Below are 12,110 nucleotides of genomic sequence, written 5' to 3' on the forward strand. Positions count from 1 at the left end.
CAAACTTTACAGTGGTTTCTTTCAAATCATGAAATTTTAGAATATCTGAGCTAAGATACTGCCCACGTTGTATACAGATGACCAGGTGTCCCTTTTGTGTAAAGACCATGTCAACTAGAACATTTTAGGCTCTGGGCTTTGTGAAGAGCCACCTGTGCTCTTGGAACTATCCATGTGGAGATGTATTTCCTGTTAAAAGAATGTACCATTGTCTTGCTCTCATGCAATGACAATTGCAGTAATGCAGGGATAAGTGAAAAGCCAAGCGGAGTATCAAGACACAAAATAATCCTCCACGTTTGTTTTCAAAATATTCTGACGTGTTGTGTGGCAGGCTAGAAGCAACAGACCCACCAGGGCTCAGCCTTGCCCTGTCTCATTTATGTCCCAGTGAATCTTGGAGAATGTCCTTTTGCTCATAGCATATCAAAGGGAAGGATCAAGTACTTGGTATTACTGTGAAATGTAATTTGCACACCACTTTATATGTTAGTAGAAGGCAACAGTGTGAAGTTCAACAAACTGAGCCTTCTCTGAGGAACATTATCAATGAGATTCCAGGCCCTCACACACGGTTGTTTTCAGTCGTTGGTGGTTTATTTTACCTATCCTTTCAATTTATCAACCATTTGAGAACAGACTCTCGGTCTTCAGGATTCTAATACCAGTCACACAGCTAAAATTAGAACTCCAAAATATTTGTCGAGTGCCTTTAGTCTCTATGACTCTAGAAAATAAAAAGAATCCAAGAGCGTTGGGAGGGAGAATAGAGACCTCTTCACTGTTTAGATAGTCTCCCTCTAATCATTTATGGTTCCTGCTCCAACAAACTAGAATAGCCCTAGTCACTTATTTATTCCTCCTCTAATTCTGCCACTTGAGTGAAAATCCAAGTCACTCTTAATTTGTCTTATTTTAGTAACGTATAATCTGGCTAATTTGCTCCTTGAAAATTAAGTTCCAAATCAAACATCTCCTTTTAAGCCCGGGTCCATGTTATGTCCAAATATCCAGACAAGTTGGGGGAGGGGAAGGAAATCTACCAAATATCTGGATGATTCGTGTCAGAGAGCACAATATCTAAGCAGGTGGAAATGCTGCATGAATCAGAAACACTCATCTGCGTGCTAATGGACCATTTATTTGCAATTCATTTTCCTTGGGAAAAAAAAGTCCTATGTCAGTCTTTCTAATTTTGAGTGCAATATGCATATCTGTTGATATTTAAAGAAAAGAGCTGCACACATACAGGTATTCACATCCCTGAGTTGCGTAATTGGTTTCCATTTCAAAATAGAAAGACACCAGCTAAATGATTCACATGAGGTATTTCCAAACACTCACTTGATAAAGTGATTAATACTGTAAATACCGATTCAAGGCTTTTCATAAACTGATGAATTTTGCTAAACATTAAATGATGAGAAGAATCCAAAAGCTCAAATTGCAGAAAATTCAGAGTTGCGTTATTTCAAGGGCAAACATACCCACATAGTCAGCCCAGTTGTAGGGGTTCGGCTACCTGAATCAACAATGTTCTGGTTCCAGCTAAAATTTTGTGCCATTTCCAGCTTAAATATCAACAGAACAATCAGGCTCCTGTGTCTGCCTGGGACTTCCAGGACTCAAGCCTCATTCCAAGAATCTCCCCATTGGCTGGTGCCCAATTCATTTGTATGATTGCGGAGACTGCACAAGAAAAATACTGGAGTTTTACAAGGCTCTTCTTTTTTCTGTCATTTACCAAGATTGAGTTGCCTGCTTTATCTATCCCAATTTGAGAATGGAACCTGGGCAGAGAATGAAAGCCAATCAGCAATTGCATAATATCCTAATTCACATGATCATGGTATTTTTACTCTATTATTATTCTCAGTATTGTTTGACAGCTTCTAAGGCCTTTGGGCATCCAACTTGTGCTCAGAAGTATATTCGGACCTTCATGTCAGTTTTTGTAGGCCAACAACCGTTAAACACCCAGGATTAGAAAAAGAGCTAACATATTTGATTGCTTGTATGGGTTATTTCAATCCTAAAAGGTGGGTAAATTTGTTATTCCTATTTTAAAAATGAGAAAACTAAACTGATCAAGGTCACTGTGTCAGTTTCCTAGGACTGTTGTACCAAAGTCCCACACATGTGCTGGCTTAAAACAGCAATTTATTGTCTCCCATTTCCAGGGGCTGGAAGTCTGTCAGCAAGGCCGTGCTTGTTATGAAACCTGTAGGACAATGCTTCCTCGTCTCTCCGTAGCTCTGGGCAACCCTGGCTTAAGGATACATCACTCCAATCCTTCACCTTTCCATCCAACATTTTCACATAACATTCTCCCTGTATGTCTCTGTGTTTTCACATGGCTGTCTTTTTTTTTTTTCTTTTAATTGAGGTATACGTGACACATAACATTATATTAGTTGCAGGTACAGAACATAATGATTTGATATTTGTATATATTGCAAAATGATCACAAGTCTAGTTACCATCTGTCACCATACATTTACAGTGATGAGTGACTTTAAGGTTTACAGTCTTAGCAATTTTCAAATAGGCAATACAGGATTATTAATTCTGATCAGTATGTTCTATGTCACATCCCCATGACTTATTTATTTTTTAACTGAAAGTGCATGCCTTTGACCCCCTTCACCCATTTCACCCATACTCCACCCCCTGCCTCTGGCAACCACCAATCTGTTCTCTGTATCCTTGAGCTTGCGATTTGTTTGTTTAATTCCATGTACAAGTAAGATCATTCAGCCTTTGTCTTTCTCTGTCTGATCAATTTCACTTAGGATAATGCCCTCATGGTCCAACCATGTTATCAAAATGGTATGATCTCCATTTTTAGGGCTGAATAGATTCCATTGTGTAGATACATCTTTTTTTGTCCATTCATCCATTGACGGACACCTAGGTGGTTTCCAAATCTTGGCTATTGTAAAATAATGCTATAATTAACATAAGCGTGCATCTATCTTTTCAAATTAATATTTTCATTTCTTTAGATAAATACCCAGAAATGGAATTGCTGGGTCATATGGCAGTTCTACTTTAATTTTTGTTTTCCATAGACGCTGCACCAGTTTATAGTCTCACCAACAGTGCACAAGGTTCCTTTCCCTTCTCTCCACATCCTAGTCAACACTTGTTATTTCTTTTTGATTATAGCCATTCTATAACAGGTGTGAGGTGATACCTCATTATGGTTTTGATTTGCATTTCCCTGATAATTAAGGATGTTGAGCCTATTTTCATGTACTTGTAAGCCATTCATATGTCTTTTTTTGGGAAAAATGTGTATTCAGATCATCTGCCCATTTTTAAATTTGATTGTTGTTTTGCTACTGAGTTGTTTGTGAGTTCTTTATATATTTTGGATACTAACTCCTTATTAGATATATGATTTGCAAATATTTTCTCCCATTCAGTAGGTTGTCTTTTCATTTTGTTGATGATTTCTTTTGCTGTGCAGAAGCTTTTTAGTTTAACATAGTCCCACCTGTTCATTTTTGCTTTTGTTGTATTTGCTTTTGGAGTCAGATTTTTAAAAATCGTCACCAAGACCACCATCAAGAAGCTTACCAGTACCCCGAAACTAATAATACACTATATGTTAACTAAATTAAATTTAAATAAAATTGAAAAATTTTTAAAAAGAAGCCCACCACTTATATTTTCTTCTAGGATTTTTATGGTTTCATGTTTTACATTCAAATATTTAGTTCACTTCGAGTTGATTTTTTGTAAGGTAGTAGTCTAGTTTCATTCTTTTGTGTGTGCTGCCCAGTTTTCCCAACACCATTTTTTGAAGAAACTGTCCTTTCCCCATTGTATATTCTTGTCTCCCTGGTCATAAATTAATTGAGGTACTTGATTAATTGAGCATATATATGTGGGTTCATTTCTGGGTTCTTTATTCTGTTTCATTGATCTATGTGTCTGTTTTTATGCCAGTTTTATGCCAGTTTTTATGCCACATTGTTTTGATTACTATAATTTTGTTACGTAGTTTGAAATCAGGGAGTGCCATCGCACTCCAGAATCATTTTTTCTCAACTTTTCTCCTTTTTCCTATTGAGCTGCCTTCCTCTGTACCACAATATAGCCTCCTTCTGATTCTCTAGTTGAGAATTTTCTTTCTTATCGGTACTAAAATACTAACTGTGATTTTCCGCAGCTTCTCAAATTCCACTAATGAAATGTGTGGATTTTCTGCTTTAATTATGAACTCACATACAGCTAGTGATCTTTCTTACCTACTTGTATCATTGCTGCTGTTGTAAATGCATTGATGCTATACATTTTCCTCTTGTCATCTGTGCATTAGAATATGCTCTGAGCATACTCTGTCCTTGTGGTCACTGCCATTGAAGGAAAAAAAAAACCCTCTAATTTGGCCACACAACCACCTTAAACAAATTCTACTTCTCTAAATGTCTTAACCTACCAATTGTCATCAATTTAAATATGATGAAATATAAAAAATATATAAAAATTTGTGTTAGATTACTTTTGCTGGTTTTTTGATCACTGTTTAATTCAAGTTGAACAAACCAAAATCTCATTATATAATCATTCCCTTTTAGAAACATAATTAATTAGTTAAATATTTTAAACTATACTTAGTTTGAACATTTTCTTTTTAAGTACTGCAAATATCTGACAAGATAAACTTAAAACTTAATGAGCAAAGGGGTGTCTAGCTGGCTCATTCAGTGGAGTGTACGATTCTTGATCTCAGGATTGTAGGCTAGAGCCCCACACTGGGTATAGAGATTACTTAAAAATAAAATCTTGAAAAAAAGAACTTAATGAGCAAATACTTCTCTTTTAAATATAATAAGTTAAAATTACAAATAAAAATTTCAAGTTGTCTCCTTCTGATACTCTTATAGCTTAATAAAATTTTCTCACACCTTTCTGCTTCAAATGGATAAGAATTTTAAAACATCCTAAAATTAGAACCAGATCCTTTTGACTTTATCTTTTTTTAAGATTTTATTTATTAGCTTGAGAGAGACAGCATGAGCAGGGGTGAAGGGCAGAGGGAGAGGGAGAAGCAGACTTCCCACTGAGCAGAGAGCCCAACACAGAAATTGAGCCCAGGAACCCGGGATCATGACCTGAGCCGAAGGCAGTCGCTCAACCAACTGAGCCACCCAGGTGCCACTCTTTTGACTTTAATACAATGGTGTCACACTATATTCCCTCTGTAGTTATTTCTTTATGTTCCCTGTATGAAATGTCATTTAATTAGTGGAACAGATTTGCCATAGAACTTGGAACCTAGGTATGGTTACTCATCAGTGAGACACTCAAGACTGAGACATGGGATCAAGGATTGTGTTAGTCTAGAATGCTTTTATCTGAATGGCAGGCATACAGTGAACTGTTTTGAAAGGCCATTGTGTCAGTAGAAGACTCCAAGTCTGTACCATATAGCTGGAATTTAATTTAATAACCTATACCTCTTGAGTTTTTATACCTTTCATAATTCATTCATAATCTCTTTTAATTTTAGCACCTGACATCTTTTAATAGAATATTATGCTTCCCTTCAGTTTGCAGATTATTTCTTACAGTCTTTATTTGGATTCTTCAAATTTCTTCACTGCCTGATTGAAGTCTATATTCTGATCTTGCTCTTTTTGTCTTATATAGCTCTTGGCCACAACTGCTTATCCTTTTTATTTTTAATATCCTTATTGAGACATAATTTATATGCCATATAATTCACACATCAAAGTGAACAATTCAGTAATTTTTACTATGTTCATAGATATGTGCAGCCAACATCAACACAATTCTAGAATATTTTCATTACCCCAGAAAGAAAACCTGTACCTTTTAGCTATCTCCCCCACCACTCCACATCTCCATACTCCAGTCCCTTCCTAGTCCTAAGCAACTACTAAACTACTTTGTGTCTCTATTGGTTACCCCATTCTCGACTTTCATATGGATGGAATCATATAGTGTGTCATCTTTTGTAATTGGCTTGGTTGACAGGAATGCAACATTACCAACCTGAAGCAGACCATGAAACCCAGGTTTGCTGCCAGAGATATCTAGACTTTATTTAGAGTAGAAAACAAAATGATGGTGGTTTTTCCAGCTAAAGTTGGTGGTGTAGAATGGAAATGGGCAGAGAAAAACCTAATTTCACTGGGCCAAGTTTGCAGCTCTAGCTGGGGTGAGTAGTAAACCAGCCAAAAAACTTAACAGGGAGATCCTAGAAATAAGAGAGAAGTAAGTTGTCTGAGTTCAGCTCCTCACACATCCCTGGTTCACTGGGATATAATTCATGCCTAAAGCAACTTGAAAGAGGTTAGCAAAAAGTGTAAGCAAAGGGGGAGCTGAGAACTGGCTGCAAATTTGAAAGTATCCCTCAGTCCACACCAAGATAACTTCAGTACCGAATGGAAACTCTATGCGCTAGAGATACTTGAGAGTAACTCTGCCCAAATTAGTATCTGACCCCTAAATTATGTAGACACAGTGGAGACTTCTAGGATGTTAGGCTAAAAAAAAAATAGAAACACTAAAAACACATAAGCAGATGAACAGTATGAGATACACATATTCTGAAGTTTAACTTCAGGCACATTTACTAAACATAACTAACAACCCCCCAGAAAAAGAAAAAAACTCTAGAGCAGCTACAATATATTATCTAAAAAGTCCACTTTTCAACCAAAAATTGCTAAACATGAAAAAGAAAGATGTAACCTATACACAGGGGATCTGGGGTGGAGAGAAAGGGGGAGTCAATAGAAACTGACCCTGAGTGGGCCCAGATTCTGGAATTATCAGACATATACTATATACTTCAGTGCAGATATTATAAATACATTTAAAGAATTAAAGGAAAATATCATGGCAATAAACCAATGAATGGGGAATCTCAATAAGTAGAAACTAAGAAAAGAACCATATACTCTCTACAACAAGACCGATACTGCAGGACTTGGTAGTGAAGTCACATTCAGTAAGAAAAAAACAAAACAAAACAACAAAAAAAAAACAAAGGAAGAGGAGAAAGTGATGGAATCTGTGAATTAGATCATGTCACTATCGTGCTTAAAGTCCTTCAGCAACTTCTACTTGCCCTTGGACAAAAGGAAAACCCCCACCTAAAAAAAATTAAAAATTAAAAAATTAAAAAGAACCATATAAAAACTCAAGAGCTGAAAAATACAATAACTGAAATTTTAAAATGCACTAGATGAGTTCAAGAGCAGATTTGAGATGGTAAAAGAAAGAATAAGTGACCTTCAAGATAAATCAATAGGAATCATCCAGCCTAAAGAAGTAAGAAAAAATAAACAGAGTCTCAGGGATCTTTGGGACAATATCAAGCATTCCAACATACATATAACAAGAGTGAAGAAAAAGAGGAGATTGAAAAAAAGGGCTGAAAATACATTTGAAGAAATAATGGCTGAGAATTCCCCATTTGGCTGAAACACATTAGCCTAAAGATTCCAGAAGCCAGATGAGTCTCAAAAAGGATAAACACAAGAAACCAAAACACAGAAGTGTCATGTCAAACTGCTGAAAGACAAACTGTTGAAAAAGCAAGGGGAAAATGTTGCACCACATACTGAAAACAGTACAATTAATGGGTGACTTATCAGAAACAATGGAAGTCAGAGGAAAGCTGCATAGCATATTAAAGTGCTGAAAGAAAACCGTGTCAACCAATAATTCTATATCAAGTGAAATTACCTACAGACAAAAATCTAAGAGAATTTATTGACAATTGATGTTTTCTACAAGAAATACTAATGGAAGACCTTCAGGCTGAAGGGAAATGAGAGCAGATGGTAATTCAGGAGAGCATCAGAAATGGTTAATATGGGGATTAATAGATTTTGTTAAGTTTTTCTTTTAATTCCAGTTAACATACAGTGCTATATTAATTTTAAGTGTACAATGTAGTAATTCATGGATCAATATATTTTTTTAAAAGTGTATATGTACATATTCTTATCTTAATATTTTTTAAAACCATAAGGCTATATAAAGTAATAACTATGAGACTGTATTGTTCAGCTTATGGCGTGTGCACTTGTAATATATATAACAATAAGAGCACAAAAGTGAGAAAAGTTAATGGAACTATATTGGAATAAATTTACTCTATTTACAGAAAGTAAGTATATTTATTAAGTATATTTATTGGAACAAACCTAAAATAGATTGTGATAAGATAAAAGCACATATGTTAATGCCTAAAATAGCCACACACTACACACACACATACACAGCACAACACAACACAAAAATTATAGCTAAAAAATTCACAAAGGAAGTAAAATGGCCTAATAGAAAATATTTTGTTAATATAAGCAAGGCAGTCAAAAAGGAACAGAGGAACAAAAGGTATGATATTTAGAGAAAACAATAGGAAAATTGCAGGTATAAATTCAGTAATATCAAATAATTAGATTAAATTAGAATGGGCTCACCATTTACAAGAGACATACCTTAGTAGACTTAAAGATATAAATAGGGAAATGCAAACAAAATCACAATAAGAAACCACCATACAACTGTTAGCATGGCTAATATCAAAAAGACAAGAAATAACAAGTGTTGGTGAAAATATGGAGGAAAAGGGGAACCCTTGTGCACTGTTGGTGAGAGTGTAAATTGATGCAGCTGCTATGGAAAACTGTATGGAGGTTCCTCCAATCATGGAAAATAGAACTATCATATGACCCAACAATTCCATTTCTGGGTATTTATCTGAAGAAAATAAAGCCATTAATTCAAAATATATGCATTCCCATGTTCACTGCAGTATTATTTAAAATATCCAAGACAGGGAAGCAACCTAAGTGTCTACCAAAGGATGTATGAATAAAAAAGGTGTGATATATATAAAATGTATAATGGATTACTAGTCAGCCATAAAAAAGGAAATCTCTCAATTTGTGACAACACGGTTGGATCTTGAAGACATTATGCTAAGTGAAGTAAGTCAGGGAAAGACAAATACCATGTGATCTCACTTATGTGTGGAATCTAAAACAAAACAAAACAAACAAACAAAAAGACCAAGCTCATAGATACGGAGAACATATTTGTGGTTGCCAGAGATAGGGGGTAGAGGGTGGGCGAAATGGGTGAAGGTACAAACTTCCAGTTAAAAAGTCATGGGATGTAATATACAGCATTGTGGCTATACTTAAAAATATTATATTGTACATCTGGAAGTTGCTAAGAGAATCTTAAAAATTCTCATCATAAGGGAAAAAATGTCTATGTATGGTGTTGAGGTTAACTAGACCTATTGTGGTGCTCACTTCACAATATATAGAAATATCAAATCATTATATTAAAATGAAAATAATGTTATAGGTCAATTATATCTCAAAAAAATTTTGTAAATGCAAATAGGTTAAAAGTAAAAGGATGAAAAAAAGTTATACCATGCAACTAGTAACCATAAAAGCAGAAGTAACTATAATGTCATAAAAACAGACTTCAAGACAAGGAATATGACTAGAGACAAGGAGGGACACTTCACAATGATAAAGAATATCTCAGAAAGATAGAAAAATTATAAATGTCTATGTACCTAAAAAAGCCTTAAGGTATGTAAAGCAAAAACTTAGAGAATTGAAAGGAGAAATAGACGATTCAACAACTGTAATTGGAGATTTCATTGCTCATCTCCAGTTGAGAGAACAACTACAAGTAAAATCAGTAAGGATGTAAAAGTCTTCAACATCACTCTCAGACTCCTGGACCATACTGATAAGTATAGGACACATCATGCAACAATAACATACACTTTCTTTTCAAGCACACATGGAACATTCTCTGCGATAGACCATGTGCTATGCTGGAAAAAAAATCGGTAACTTTAAAGCATCCCTTGTATGAAATCATACAAGGGATGTTCTCCGACCACAATGAAATTCAATTAGAAAGCAGCAACAGAAATCCCCAAATAATTGAAAATTAAACAATATATTTCTAAATAACTCATGGATCAAAGAAGAAATCACAAGGAAAAATGGGAAATACCTTAAGCTCGATGAAAAAAAAAATATATCAAAATTTATGGGACACAGCATTGGTAGGGCTAATGGTCAAGATGAATAGTCAGAGATCTGTACAAGTTCAACTGGAAAATTAGTTACAGGAAGGATGGGCACAAAGTAAGAATATTTGTGTCACGTGATGATAGCTGTAAGGAACATGATCATTAATCAACTCATCAGGTAAATACAGTGGCCCACCCTATGATGCCAGCTTCTTTTCCTAGCCATCCTTTTTTTATGAAGGGGAGTTTATAAACAAATTGACCAGGTTGCATCAATGAAGTCATCACAGGCTCATGCTTATATATTCTTCCCCCTCCGCCCTCCCCAGTTAGTCATTTGTCTTTATTTATGGTGTCTGTTGACATGTGTAAGGTATGTAAGATTCTATGTTGCCAAATCATTAGTATTTTCCTTTGGGGTCCCTTCCTCTGCATTTATGTATGTATAGCCTTCTCCACCCTCAAGGTCATAAAATATTCAAATGTTCACTTAATTTTCCTTTGATTTTTATTATGACTTCATCAAAATATTACTTTTTGCTTGACTTAAATATTGCGTTCTATGGTACTATTAGATAAAGCACAGTTTATTGTTACATAGACTGAAATAAGAATCCAATCTTATTACCCTGAACCAGTTATGCATACTTTTAAACCTTAAAATAGAACAATTTGTCATGCCTTCTAATGTCAAAATCATAAATAGCTTGTAATTTACCACCATACATTGGGCCACAATTTTTCCAGATTGCTCTTTCTTCACCTTTTCTTCATATATTTATCATACACCAGATTAACCTAGAAATAGTGTTTCTCCTGTATTTAATCTTTACTCCTTATTATTGCCATTTTAGGTGAATACAAATAATTTGCCAGGCTGAGGATTTAGTCTACAACCCACATATGCTTGGGAAGCCTGTTCCTAAGTAAATTTTGTGACCATATTTCCACATTTACTAGAAATAAGCAAAATGAAAATGATGAGTAAAATATTCACATTTCTTCTGCCTACAGCTCTGTTCCCACAATATTTTTTTTTTAATTATCATCTGAGACAGTAATCTGAGAATTGCACTCTTCTCTGAGAACAGTGTTTTCCCTCATTTTCTTTCTGGAAGCTTCCAAAATATGATCTAGTACTTCTTAGATCTCAGGAAAAAGCAAAAAGCTTCCACAGGCACTTTGATTCCTTTGGAATGTCTAACAGCTTGGAATTCATACTGATTCAGTGTCACATCCAGACACTATTAAGTATCTTTCCTCCTTAAAAATTATAGGGGGAGGGAAATGAAGGTAAAATGAAAATATACTTTTTTTAATCACTTGAGACTACTCCTCAAGGGACTACGAAAACAGAAAATAGCTTCCAAAGTGCCACTTAATTGTCATGCAAATGGTTATTTTCAGAAAGGAACTATGACTATATTATTTACAATATGTGATAAGTATATACCATATATTCTACCACATATGATAGTGATAATTATGAAACTGCTAGACTTTTCTTTGCCAGATTCAAGAGATGAGTATACCTAACTAACATGCTTTTATTCTTTGAAAAAAAACTTAGCCTTACGGAAGAAGGAAATAATGGCAGAAACATGCATAAATATTGCATGAATATTTTCATTTTCATAAGCTTTCCTCTTATTCGGTTTCCAGAGAAGAAAAAATTTACTTATTGTTTTGGAAAATGACAATTGTCATAATCCCCCTCCTCCTTACTGACCATAGACTTGCTTTTCTTGTAATGCCTCTATCATTAAAAAATCATGTTTAAGATCCTCTATTAGCCAATAAGAAATTGTGGTAGTGTCAGTACCACCACTGACATAGTGGGAGAAGAGAAAATGGTATAAAATTTGTTTTCTCAGGTCATATACAATCAGGCTCAAATCACCTGACTTATGATAGAACAATTGTCACTGATTATACAACCCTTTTCTTCCATTTTCTTTATATTCTTCCAAACAATTTTTAAAGATTTGTATTATTTATATTTATTTGAGAGAGAGAGAGAAAGAGAGCATGAGTGGGGCGAGGGAGCCTGATG

The sequence above is a fragment of the Zalophus californianus genome, chromosome 12 (assembly GCF_009762305.2).
Source record: "Zalophus californianus isolate mZalCal1 chromosome 12, mZalCal1.pri.v2, whole genome shotgun sequence".
Classification (NCBI taxonomy): Eukaryota; Metazoa; Chordata; class Mammalia; order Carnivora; family Otariidae; genus Zalophus; species Zalophus californianus.